We start from the raw sequence: 13,741 nt of genomic DNA, 5'->3' as shown, positions 1-13,741 counted from the left end.
GACCAGCTCCCTGGGCTCTAGATCATTCGGAACACTCAGGATCAGAGACCCGAGTGGGGAGTACAGAAGGCGGCTTGTAATTATTAGCTGCTGCCGCATCTCCGGGAACACAGCTCCAGAACTCACTAATGCATAATGCTCAGTCACCGGCTCACTTTGGATGTTGCAATGGATTTTACAACGCACATTTGACAAGCATGTCGTGTGGGGCTCTACAGGAAGAGAGAAACACGCAGCAGTGGGTGCTGAATCAGGGTCTAAGTGTGTAATCCAAGGTTATTTGCTATAAAGTCTAGGACATTCCCTGAAAAGTGTTGAGTTGTGCAGGAAATGTCTGGTTACTTGTGTAACTGTTTGCAAGATATACAAACTCATCAGGCTCTGACTCCTAAGTCTTATGACAATAATGCATTTTCTTCCAGACATGTTCAATTGCGTATCTGATACACATACTACTCGGCCAAAATGACTTGTTAGTGATTTATTTTGAATATCCAGCCTTTACCATATGACATCACCTCCTTAACTTGATGAAAAAAAGGTTTAGACTGAATTCTTCCCATTAAAAATAATGGGGCAATGGTTTCTTGATGCCAATATTTACTGATATCAAAGCAAAATATTGTCTTGGTTATTTGTCTTAATTTAGCCCAAACAGTACACAAAGCACAGTGTACAAAAACAATATGTTCTTTCTTCTAAACCAGATCATCACTTACTAATTACTATATGATTTGAATGAAAACAGGGGCGTGATTCAGTGATGCTTTATAGAAATTATCTCATTATATTTAGAGTTTTTTCTTACCCTGATTGATAGAGAGGTCATATAAAATGACTTCTTATATCTGCCTTCATCCAAAATCTCAGAAAGATTGCTTTTTAATTGTCCATTATACAAAATACAGCAGAATGAGACCCAGATCCTTTGCTAAGATCTCTAAGAAAGAGCTACATTATGTATGTGTATATGGATAGTAATATACATAGTGTGTATATTAGTGTGTGTCTGTGTGTGTGCATGCACACACATATATAATCAACTTCTAAACTTTAATTAAAGCTTACAGATCCCAATGGTATTTGAACATTCCTAAAATCCAGGTGTTGCATTTGTGTTGGATTTTGGATACATTTTGCACAGACCATTTAACGTATCTAAATCCAACACAAAATCCAACCCTGGACACACTTGGACACATTTGACTATGAATGAATCTGTCTCTTCCCTGTTAGATTTCTATTGCCTAAGAAATCTTTAGCAGAAGCTACAAATGCATTTCTCTCAAACCTTTCTAACATAACACCCCTTGCTTACACACATTCAGCAGACCTTTGCTTCCATCCACATCAGGCGCTTTCTCCTCCTGCCTTCTCTCTGACGGTTCCCGTACCAGGCTCCTGTACCAAGGGTGCTGTGGTGTAACGGGAACCATGTTGTGTCAGTGGTGAACGCTGCGCTTCACTGACTACAAACATGTCCAAACAATGCCAAGCACATCCAACACGAACTTTTAGCCGTAGCTCACGTGTTGTTGCTCCTGTGTGGAAGGAGGGAGAAGAATTTCTGCCCGGTTGCCACTAGATGGAGTAAAGCCAAAACTGTAGATTTAATTAGTCTTGCGGTGGAAACGCAACCATTTCCTATATAGTTTTTTTCTTAAATGAGTCTATTAAGCTGAAAACCAAGACTGCCTGGCTCTAGATGGAGTGGAAGAGCCCTGTTTACTTTAGTATGCTGCACTGATTTATAACTAGGGTTCATTCAAACGATTGATGGCACGTGGACTTTCCAGTTTGCACATTGGAGAACTGAAGTCAAATTCTTAAAAGACTTGTTACCGTCTTTGTCTTCCAGCACCCAATTCAGATGAATAAATAAGGAGTCTAAACTGGAGAGAGCCCCCATGCTGTGACTGTGCAGGTACACAGGTTCTATCTTTAGGCATCTAAGGTAGATCATTAATATCTGATGGTGCCGACATCCTTGAAAGAGTGTATCAATAGTCCATCTTCCCTCTTTTCTCTGTCATTCTGTTAGCATGCCTTTTGCACTTGTCTGTGCGGGTATCTAAACTCCCATCCTCTGCTCAACTAATTACATACTAATAACACATGGGGAAATCACAAAATATTTCCTCTTGGGGTGTGGCAAATTATCACTTACACTGTTTTCACAGCACAGGTGGTATTCCCAGATGTGCTCAGTATTGCCCTAGTTCTGTTTCCAACTAGGGGAGTTTTACTATTGCCTTAAATGGCAGCTGACAATAAGATAACAGTTATGGCTTCTGAAAATCTACTGCATACAGATGTGTATTTTGAAAAGTACAGTGCAGTTTGAACAGTGAGCATACACATATAAAGTTCATTACACTGTTGTTTTTGTAATTGTAACAATTCTGCGTATACATGAAACAAAGGCCCTGAAAGAAAGTCCAAAGGTGCTATATGTACTGTTTTGCTTAGTTCACTGAATAGAATAGAGTAGACTAGACTAGACTAGACTAGAATAGAATAGAATAGAAAGAATCATATAGAATCATAGAATGGTTTGGGTTGGAAGGGACCTTAAAGATTATCTAGTTCCAACCCCCCTGCCACGGGCAGGGACACCTTCACTAGACCAGGTTGCTCAAAGCCCCATCCAAACTGGCCTTGAACACTTCCAGGGAGGGGGCATCCACAGCTTCTCTGGGCAACCTGCTCCAGTGCCTCACCACCCTCATAGTGAAGAATTTCTTCCTTGTATCTAATCTAAATCTACCCACTTTCAGTTTAAAGCCATTACTCCTTGTCCTATCACTATATGCCCCATGTAAAAAGTCCCTCTCCAGCCCCCTTCAGGTACTGGAAGGCTGCTATAAGGTCTCTCCAGAGCCTTCTCTTTTCCAGGCTGAACAACCCCAACCCTCTCAGCCTGTCTTCACAGGAGAGGTGCTCCAGCCCTAGAATAGAATAGAATAGAATAGAATAGAATAGAATAGAATAGAATAGAATAGAATAGAATAGAATAGAATAGAATAGAATAGACTATTTCAGTTGGAAGGGACCTACAATGATCATCTAGTCCAACTGCCTGACCAATTCAGGGCTGACCAAGTTAAAGCATGTTATCAAGGGCATTGTCCAAATGCCTCTGCAACACTGACAGGTTTGGGGCATTGACCACCTCTCTAGGAAGCCTGTTCCAGTGTTTGACCACCCTCTTGGTATCTATTCCAGCCCTCAGAACCCTTATCTCCTATCACAACTTATTTGGCAAGAAAGTAAGCAATTCATTCATACTCCTCCTTGAATCTGAATTACAAGCTATTTTTTACCTTTATTCCTTCTGAAGCAGGAAACATTTCTACTTCACAAATTTTGAAGCTCTTCTGCTGACCAAATGAAAGCCTTGCAGATCTCTGCTACCACTAATACTCTTCCAGATAAGGCTGCTTCGATGTTATTTCTTTTCCACCAAGTGAGGCTCGTTTTTACTGTACTCAGTGATGAAATTATTTAAGGCAATAGCTGGTCAGAAATCCAAATACATCTCATCAAGGGCTTTTTAAAAGAAAATGTTGTTGAGGAATGTTTCTGCTTGAAGAATAATCTTGTATTTTCTCCAGGAAGTTTTGAACAGATTTGGGAAAAAACAGAAACTTTGAAACAGAGTGATGTATCTACTTAAAATGTTCTGCTGTGGTATTTTTGCAATTTGTTTAGAAAGCAATGAAATTACCATTTATAACAAAACAAGAAATTATATATGTATTTTATATTAATTGATCTTTTGACTCGAAACACCATTTTGTTTGAGATTTTAAAACTGATTAGTGGAAATTACAGGTCATCTGGACAGCAAAAAAGTTGCCATTTCAGTGTAGAGTACATCAATTTGAAATGTTTCTGCATGCAAGAATATTTCAACCTCTTCTACAGAGCTCTCCATGCCAAATGCTTACCTCTCCATGTTCTGCCTGCACACTTCAAGACTGTCAGGGTTTAATGACCAGAGATGGCTTGTGAGGCCTCAGTTGTGCAAGCAAAGCTGATTTTTGCTGCTCCAAGGCTAATGGAGCAGGGCGAGAGCCAGGCATTCCTGCCACGTACAGGAGAGGAAGAGTGGGCAGGAACATAAGAGGGATGAAGAAAGAGCCAAGGGAAAGCATTAGTGGTCCAGGCTTGCTGCTCCTGATGCTTCCAGGGGGACAGGGAAACTGAGCCCAGCTGGGCTGCTTCCAGCCCAGGACCATGACAACTTCCCACATCCCAGCTCTTTCTTCAGCAAAGCAGTGGAAACATCCAGGTTAGACCTCTGGCATAGGCAGAGTCTGTCTTTTTCCCCCCTCTCTCTTCCATGGTAGTATCCTGCCAAAACAACTTGCCCAGGCCTACCATTAGCTCTGATTTTGACTAATAATTCATTTACTTTGCTCAGTTCAAGAGCACCATGCCAGAATTTACATGGTATTTAGGTGAGACACGTCTTCTGCTACCAAAGGGCACAACCCCTCAGCAACCAAATTATTTTTCTTACTGAAACTGTAAGCTGGATGGAGCTGGCATATCATAACTTTCCAAACAGGAGTTTGGCTAGGCTATCCTACGTGCTACAGGACTTTTTGACACAAAAAATGAAGAGTTCATTCACCCTTCTTCACTAATAAACTTATGATTGTATTAACTCCCTCTTCCTTGACATCCCTGCTGGAGTATTAGTTTAGTATCACATCTTATGAACATCAGGTACACCAATACCTCTTGCAATTAACATAGATTTTCTTTCAGGGCTCTCATATGTGTCTTCTAACAATTCCTCATCCTGTTTTCTTCACAAAACTAGGCACCACTATATTAAAAATGTGCTAGGAAGGAGCTGATGCTTATTTGTTGCTTTGATTAAACTCTTTGAAGATAGCCATTAATATCCATATACATTTCTAATCTGCATGGGTTGGGGGATCCACCACAACTACCTAACTTCAGTTTCCTAAAAATTAGGCATCGAATAGAAAGGACTTCTCCAGCTTTTTTGGTACTCAGTGGAGAGAAAGAAGCACTTTCACAGGGTAAATAATTTCTTCTGAAGACGTGTAAGGCTATGGCATCAATAACTCTCTAGAGATATTTTTCTCTCTCTGCCAGTCATAAAAGGGGACCTAGGCAACTAAGGTAGATAACTATTTTTTTAGAAGCTAAAGTTAGGTCAGATGAATCCCAACAGCTATGTCTTAACTTTAGCATCTAGTGAAAAAATGTTTTTATGTCAATTAAAAAGCTCTGTATCAGGAATATAGCTATGCATATGCTAATGCATATGTATTTAAATATTAATAAGTCTAAACCCCCATATAGGTACATTATACTAATTTGCACCAACTACATTTATTTCAAGATAGGGTTTCTTTGTGTCTCTTTCCTTCCTGACCTACCTTTCTATCTCTTCATAGCCTGGAAGACATCACTGCCTAAATACTTGGTATGTGGTCATAGTTTTTTTTAACTTATTGAAGAAAAAGCATTTGGAAACATCTCACTCTCTTCATTGCATATTGCTTGGCAATATTCTATAGTGCAAAAGTGGTTTTAAAATTGGGTTGCTTCCTGTTGCTCAGCTTGTAAGCCTCAAGTCTTTATATAATTTTGCAGCTGTGAAATATCATTTCATTCTAAGGCTGTAAAGAAAATTGCTTCCTTCTCTGTTGTTCAGGCAGGAGCACCAAGCAAAGGGGATAAAGGATCCTGTTAGGGGCTGTGCTGGCTGTGCCCGAGGTCAGAGCAGGGGAAAGTGAGCGGCTGTGGTTCATGTACACGCAGCATTTGTTCAGAACATGTTTGTGCCTGGCAGCACGGGAGCCAACAGTGTGTGCCCGGGACAGTCACAGCTCTGTCAGTGTGTCCTTGCCGTTCAAACCTGCTATTCAGCCACCCCAGCGCTAGGCCTGTCCTTAGTCGGGAAAGAAAATTATGCCAATGAAAGTGATTCTTTTTTGATATGGAAAAACGTCAGAAGGGGCTAGGATAAGATTAGCAAAACAATTTCCATTGCTGACCAAACACAAATTTAAACCCAGGTCACCAAAGGTAAAATGTCTCTACACCAAGTTATGTAGTTTTGACTTCTCAGTTAATCCTTATTTCAAGGTAATGAAACTCAACTGTCAGCTGGAATACTGTGTCCAGCCCCAGGATGCACACCTTCAAAAGGCTTTTGAAAAATTGGAAAGTATTCAGGAAACTGCTTCAGGAATGCTTTGAGAACTCTCTAATCCAGCAGACAAAGGCATAACAAGATCCAGTATCAGAAAGATGTGTTTTGAAATATTCAGATTAGAAATAAGGGGTATGAGAATTGCATAAGCAGGGAGGGACTTACTAGATTCTCCATCACTGCAGCTTTTGAATCTAGACTGGTTTATCTGGTAAAAAAGATCCTCTGCTTAACTAGAACTATGGATTTGAGGCCAGAATTAGCAAGATGCATCAGATTCCCCTTGGGCCTTAGTAAGCAATAAGTCAATGAAAAGTAAGGTATTTATTTTCAAACCTTATGCCTCATGTCTTCTCTTTTTGAGTATGCACATAAAAGTTGGTTCAATAGTCTCATACCCAAAGGAAAACCCAAGCCAAGCTTTAGATAAATGCTGATAATTGGTTATTTTAAACTATGTTCTTAGATTCTTATAGATAAAAAAATATATTGTGTCCTTTTTTTTTTTTTTGTAGTAGAGATGTGAGTTATAATCCAAACTTATATATATGTTCAAAGAGCTGAAGAAGAGGTTATGCTGCAAAAACCAACTATAGAAAACAATTTACGCTAGGACTCTTTCTTTTCATACTTATTCAATATCCACTTGCAAATCATAAGCTCATCAGATCTAATCAGTATTTAGAGCCATTCAGCTACATTTTCATTAGAAGAATTTACTGTAAATATACTTGAGACCATTCATATTTTTTATATTTGATATTCTTATTGCAATGGTTACCTGGTATTGTTTATGCTACCTGAGTGGATGAGTGGTCTAACACATCCAATGCAAACACTTGCGCATCCAGATTGAAGTGTGCCATCCACAGATGTTTGCTTGAATAAAACTTCATTACTTAACCAGAACATGAAAAAGTGCATAAGCAAAACTGAAATTATTTAAGTCCTAAAAATAGTCTCTGAGTACTTTGCACCAGTGCAATGAACATTCAGAGGAAAGTGGCATGATGCATCAGAGACTTCCAATGTCCCCTTCTATTTTACACATCATTTTTCTAGGTGGTATGCTGCCCGTTTTACCTATTGCTGCCTCATCTCTTCTTTCAGTGGAGCTTTGTAATTGTCAAATCCTTCTGTCACCAGGGCTTTCTCAGACTTTTCCTCATGCCTGTTTTCCTCCCATCCTGGCCACTCCAGTTCCACTCCAACAGACCCTAGATTTAGAAAAGTATATTATTTGTGAAAATGAGGACACATATGTGCAAGTCACTTTGCTGTAGCTGCACTGTGAAGTTCTGCTCATCTGCAGTGCATTTTTCTACTGCAGATGGCCAGGGCACCTGAGTGAAGTATATAGTACTTCATGTACATTGTACTTCATTACATGAAGTAATATTGCTACTATGTGTTACCCACAGCACCTCAGGAGCTGTAGATTTCCTAACCCTCATCTCAGAACACGAAGCCCGGGAAGCTTGTTTCTGAATTTCTTAATGGTTAGAGGGAATGGCACTAAGCCTGTCTTCTTCTATAACATTTAAGCAGACAGTGATGGTATTGAAAGCAGACCGAAGATGCGCTTATATATTCAGAAGTTTGTCTGGTTTTTTTTCTAATTATGTAAGTTGGCTTAATAGGATTCAACAGTATGAACTGTACCTGTCTATCACACATACACCCCTTCTCAACAAGAAGACTCATAAGGTTGATCAATGAAAATACAGATCTAGGACTAGAAGAAAGATAATTATGGGGGGGTCTTGCCTTCTTGTTTCTAGTATGATTTTAGCGGTGTCCTGGTTTCAGCAGGGATAGAGTTAATTTCCTTCCTAGTAGCTGGTACAGTGCTGTGTTTTGGATTTAGGGTGAGAACAATATTGATAACACACCGATGTTTTAGTTGTTGCTAAGTAGTGCTCACACTAGTCAAGGACTTGTCAGCTTCCCATGCTCTACCGACTGAGAAGGCTGGAGGTGCACAAGAAGCTGGGAGGGGGCACAGCCAGGACAGCTGACCCAAACTGGCCACAGGGATATTCCATACCATGTGATGTCATGCTCAGTATATAGAGCTGGGGGAAGAAGAAGGAAGGGGTGGACATTTGGAGTGATGGCGTTTGTCTTCCCAAGTAACCATTACGCATGATGGAGCCCTGCTTTCCTGGAGATGGCTGAACACCTGCCTGCCCATGGGAAGGAGTGAAGGAATTCCTTGTTTTGCTTTGCTTGTGTGCACAGCTTTTGCTTTACCTATTAAACTGTCTTTATCTCAACCCACGAGTTTTTCTCACTTTTACCTTTCCGATTCTCTCCCCCATCCCACCGGGGGGGAATGAGCGAGCGGCTGCGTGGTGCTTAGTTGCTGACTGAGATGAAACCACGACAAGCAGTCTAATCTTGTTTCTTTAGCATGCAAATTTCTCCTTATTCCTAGCCAGGCTTACTGTCATATATAGAAAAGTGGATTATTCAGATCCTATATAGCATGGCATGAAAAGAGAGATAAGTACGCACAGCAGTACTGTCATTTTTAACTTGCTGAAGATCCTCAAGTACTTTGGAGCTAGAGGCTTTATAAATACCTGGTTGTAATCAAATATGTCCCTTGGAGAAAGGATGATGCTTTTCCAAATGCAGTGTCAAGCACTTGTGACACCTGCAGACCCTGTAAAATAATAAACGTTCCTGCCCTGCCTTGACTGCTTTGTGTTCTGTATGGATGATTCCCTTCTTGTCCCTGCATAATTTAACATGAATTAAAATATATAGCATATTTTATGTGTTATTGATATCAAAATGGATTTACTGATGCACTTGGGCTTGTGCATTCACTATGCATTTATGTGAATAGTAAGACATCTCATTATCTATAAACTGAATATTTACTAGTTGTTAGTTATAGCTACCTGGAGTACCCCACCCTTTGATGTTTAACACTCTGGCAATAATCCCAGTCCATCACTGAGAAACTTCCTACGTAGTTTGCTTGAATATTCATAAAGGCTAGTTGCTTTTTGAGAACGGACAGACATATGCAATAATTCAGGTTCCAGCTCAGCCTCCCATGAGGCGGCAGGCGAGTTAGGTGAGCAGCGAGCAGTCCTCGTGGAAGTCGGGGCAGCAGAACCGTGGCCACTGACCAGGGTTCACCAGACCCCCGGACCGGAGCGTGAAGACGGCACGCCTTGCTCCTAGCATTTGTGACAGAGCTGTTCAGATGCCAGATTTGCTCTTGAGACCTCTCTTATTTGGTAGTTCTGCTCTCTTATCAGTTTGAACTTTATATTTGTACCTTTGGGGAAAAGGACATAGCCAGGTCAAATTCAAGAAATTCCGAGCCTCTCTAAGAAGAGGAAAAGACAAATCTTCATTTCTTTTTTTCTTAAATTCACTGTGTGTAAATATTCTCAATATATATACACATCATTTTCATTGCATAACACACAACGTTTGGGATCATTTTGTTATTTAAAAGAAGACTCTTCATAATGAATCCACCCACAGCTGACAAAGATCTGTGATTAAGTAAAAAAAAAAAAGAAGGAACTGAAGGAATGAAGAAACAAAATGCTATATTACTTAATACACATATATCTCAAAGTTTAGCTGGATAATTTAGTCAGAAATGGGCAGACATTATCATGTGACATTAGGAGCAGAGAGAAGGAAAAAAAAATCCCATCATTTACACAGAGTTGATGAATGATGTATTAACTGTGTGTAAATTGTATAAAACAGGCCAGGGAGATTGACAAAGGTTGGCAAAAATAATTCAATCCACAGAGTCAAATTACGCAATAAAAACAAGCTGGTGCTATTCAAACTGGTACATTTCACTTTAAAAAAGGCGGAAATATTCCTAGATTTCCAACAAATCACAGATTCCACTTGTTTTGGCCAAATCTCAGTCCCTTTCTAGTTCATGCAATACATGTGAACGTTTTTGTAGTGATACAAATTTTGTTGTCGTTCAGTTTTCCTGGTCCCCGATCGCATCTATTTATTTCCTAGGGTTATGAAAAAAGCATCTTAAGAAAATAACATAAGGGGATGTAGGCCGGACATTATGTTTACGAAGCTTCCTAAAGAACAGGACTTGCAGGGACAGTCATATGTGGCAAATGTTATGTTATAGGATATTCTGTGCTCTGTCACCTCATTACCTCATTCAGTAGCAGCTTAGTATTATTTCTCCATAACATTTAGCTGACATGTTCATAGTGTGTTTGAAATATTGAAAGAGGATACTATCGTTTTGTTTTAACTGATGATTTCAGTGAAATGCTTGTGTATTTCCCAAAACATCCACTGCCAGTCACTATCAGTGAGATAAATTTTGGTTTGATTAAAATATCTAATTCAATTGCGCCATGTGATGTTAATATACTTTTCCGTTGTGTGCTGTACATATTAAATTGTTATCATATGTATTCCACCCTCAACGTATCCCTGGCAGGATTCTTGTCACTTGAAATCTGCCCTGCTGTCAGAAGGAACCATCCATCATTTTCTTTGTTTGTTTGGAGCATCCTCCACTGCTTGGGGTGGGGGTAGGCTCCGTTTGCTTTGGGCAACTCAATCATCTCCCACAGCCTGCTCACTCTGTCGTAGAGAGGAAGAAAACGCTTGTTAAGTTCGAAGGAGACATGGTCTCAGTCATGGACAGCGATGGGCTGCCTCAAGAGCAGTAATAGGGGAAAGCCTGAAGTATACAGAGCGAAAGAGCCGGAGCTTTCCTAACGAGATGTAACAGTGACTTAGCAGGCTGAGAATCGTCTTTTCCTCTTCTTCGTAGCTGCTGTGACGTGAGGTCCACAAACAAGGACAACATGGTGCTTTGGGTGAGTTTTTTCTCCTTTGGGACATGCTGCAACTAATTAGTCTTCTCTCATCTTAGGGAAGTTTTGAACGATTTTTCCTCTGAAACACCAGGGATTTGAAACACCCCGAACTAAAGCAAGAAGCTGGAGCATGTTATACAAGGATACAATATCTACGGCTGGGTTATAGACAGGTTTTGAGAGGGAAACCACAGGAGATTAGGAACTAAGGAGGAGCAAGGAAATGTTAGCTGATGCAGCTGGAGAAAAAATACCCCCAAGATTTTGAAACTTTGTATTTGACTTTTTCTTCCGTTCCAATTGCATGAACTTGTGCTGTTTGGGAGTAGAGGGAGACGTCACACAAAGAGCACCACTTGTAAGAATCTCACTCAACACATTTTCATAAAAGAAATTAACCAGGGACCCAGTTAATTGCTCACAGTTCTTGGAAGAAGCTATATTGGCTGCCTTCCTGGTTCCACACATATTGCCTTTATTAGTCGTTATACGGCAAGTGAATCATACATGACAGAGCTGGTCTGGCTCTAATATTTTGAGGTTATCTGGTCCTATTTAGTCACGTTCCCTAGAGATCCAGATGTCCCCACAGCCCCTCATGACAGTGAAGAAGGAAGAGAACTCATCCCAAATGGACTTCTGCTCTCTGCTGCTCATTTCTCTTCTTCGGCTAGGTAGTCTCTCAATCCAGAGAAATCAGAGATGGAGTGGAGGTTAACTGGTCTCCTCATTCATTCAATTAATCTTGGATTTAGGCAGGATCATCTGCTCTAAAACCACTAGAGCATCATCAAAACAGGGTGAAAAAGGAGTGTCCAAGGTTAATTTAGAGAAGGGGAATGACAGACCTCTGATAGCTTAACATTAGTTTATTCTTTTAATTGTCATTGAAAGTAGTTCCAAGCAAAAGTCCAGATCTATGTCATAGAGTGTATGAAACAGAAAATATAGGCTTGGACATGTGTAATGCTTTGGCATATGAGATCACTGCTTTCACTCTAGATGAGCAATTTTCAAAGGGTTCTGGGTGGCTCAAGTTCCTCAAACTATTTTTGCGAATTCAAGGATTTTGTGAAGGGTTCATGACTTAACAAACCACAACTTTAAAAATAGCATTGAGAAGCATGATTTGGGCTACCATATTCTGAGAAAGGACCACTGAATATCTACAGACCCATGCCGTCTTAAAAGGGAATGACAGCATTAACATTTCACACCCTCCTTCCCTCTGCTTTTTTCTGTTCTTCACTAGTTACTCCTTTTCTTGCCACGATCTCCTCAAAACCAGTACGGCAGCATGTATCATTAAGCCTTCACCGGGCTAAGTAGGAATCATCCCCAGGCTGGTAAAAAATTCCAGTCAAGGAGAAGTTTATTTCAGGCCCTGTGTGGACTCATCTTTTTCAATCTGGTAAACTGAATTTGTGAGCCTTCTGGAGAGTTTTCAAAGGTAGATGTGTAAGGAGTAATCATTTCCTCCAAGAAAACACACAAAGGAGAGGCAACTTTCAAATACCTAAAGCCCAAGTTCCTGGAGCATACAGATGGGCTCAGGGCACCTGGATAGAGCTTGGCTCAAATGAAATTTTACTGTGAATGAGTGAAAGAAGATTAAGGTAGAGAAAGGTGCTAGCACTTTCTTTTCCTTCTAAGGAGCACACAGAGAAATTTATGTTTGAAGTCGGAATCAGGCAAGACTGAGAAAGTTTCATTCATGTCTGCTGTGAAATACAAAGATGTCATTTTTTACAGGAATAGTTTTATCCACGTTAATGAAGTTCATTATTGGGGGTTGGATGAAGTATTTACTCATGTCCTGGGATGGGATGTTGCCCTGTCTCAGGTAGAGACATATTTTAGAGTTGTTTTTCATAGCAGAGATAAAGTACTGAAAAAACAGGATCCAAATTACCACTGCTTAGAGGGCTTTTCTGGCTTGAATCCACAATGCTAGAAAGAACTCCAAATTAAAAAACAGGTGCACTATGTCCAAAGGCATTTAGGTGCCTAATTGTCTATGAAAACAGTTCGAGCTGTTGAAGATCTTGACAAGTGTGATTAATCTTAAGGGGACGCGACATTCTCCTGCATTCTCACAGCTTCTCCTAAGCCACGACCCAATATTGCCGCTACAACCTATTCCACAGGCGGCTGAATTATCATGCAGATAAGCTATGTGCCAAACGCTCTGCGTCAGCAGTGGGATATCATGTTTTATAATTCCCATTCAGCCAGGTGGCTTTAAGCAGGAGTTATTAAGGAGCCACAAGTGGAATACTTGCACGAAGTGACTATAGCCGGGGTGGGTCCAGCCACTGAGACTAAGGAAACTCAAGACCAGGAGTCAGTCACCAAGGACAGACCAGCCCAAGGCTCCAGATGGAAAGTATTCTCAGGAAAACAGAGAAATCAAGGCTACCCCAAACCAAAGAGCAAATCAAGAGAAAGGTCAGGAAATCAAAGAGCTTGTACTAAAAGTCTTGGATAAAGATGAGTTAGGACTAGGACGAGATAAGGCAGGTTAGTCAAGAGGCAGGAACTGCGCAGAACCAAAGGGGATGCAAGGCAGTGAAAGCAGTTTATGGGGTTGCCCCCTGTGCCTGAATCAGAAACATGTGCCAGCCCTCAGACAGCCAGGCTTCTCAGGACACTGATCTCCTAGGAGAGTATTGAGCCCAGCTCCTGGCAACAGAGCTTG

Source organism: Aptenodytes patagonicus, chromosome 3 (assembly GCF_965638725.1).
Source record: "Aptenodytes patagonicus chromosome 3, bAptPat1.pri.cur, whole genome shotgun sequence".
Lineage (NCBI taxonomy): Eukaryota > Metazoa > Chordata > Aves > Sphenisciformes > Spheniscidae > Aptenodytes > Aptenodytes patagonicus.
This window is presented reverse-complemented; position numbering follows the sequence as displayed.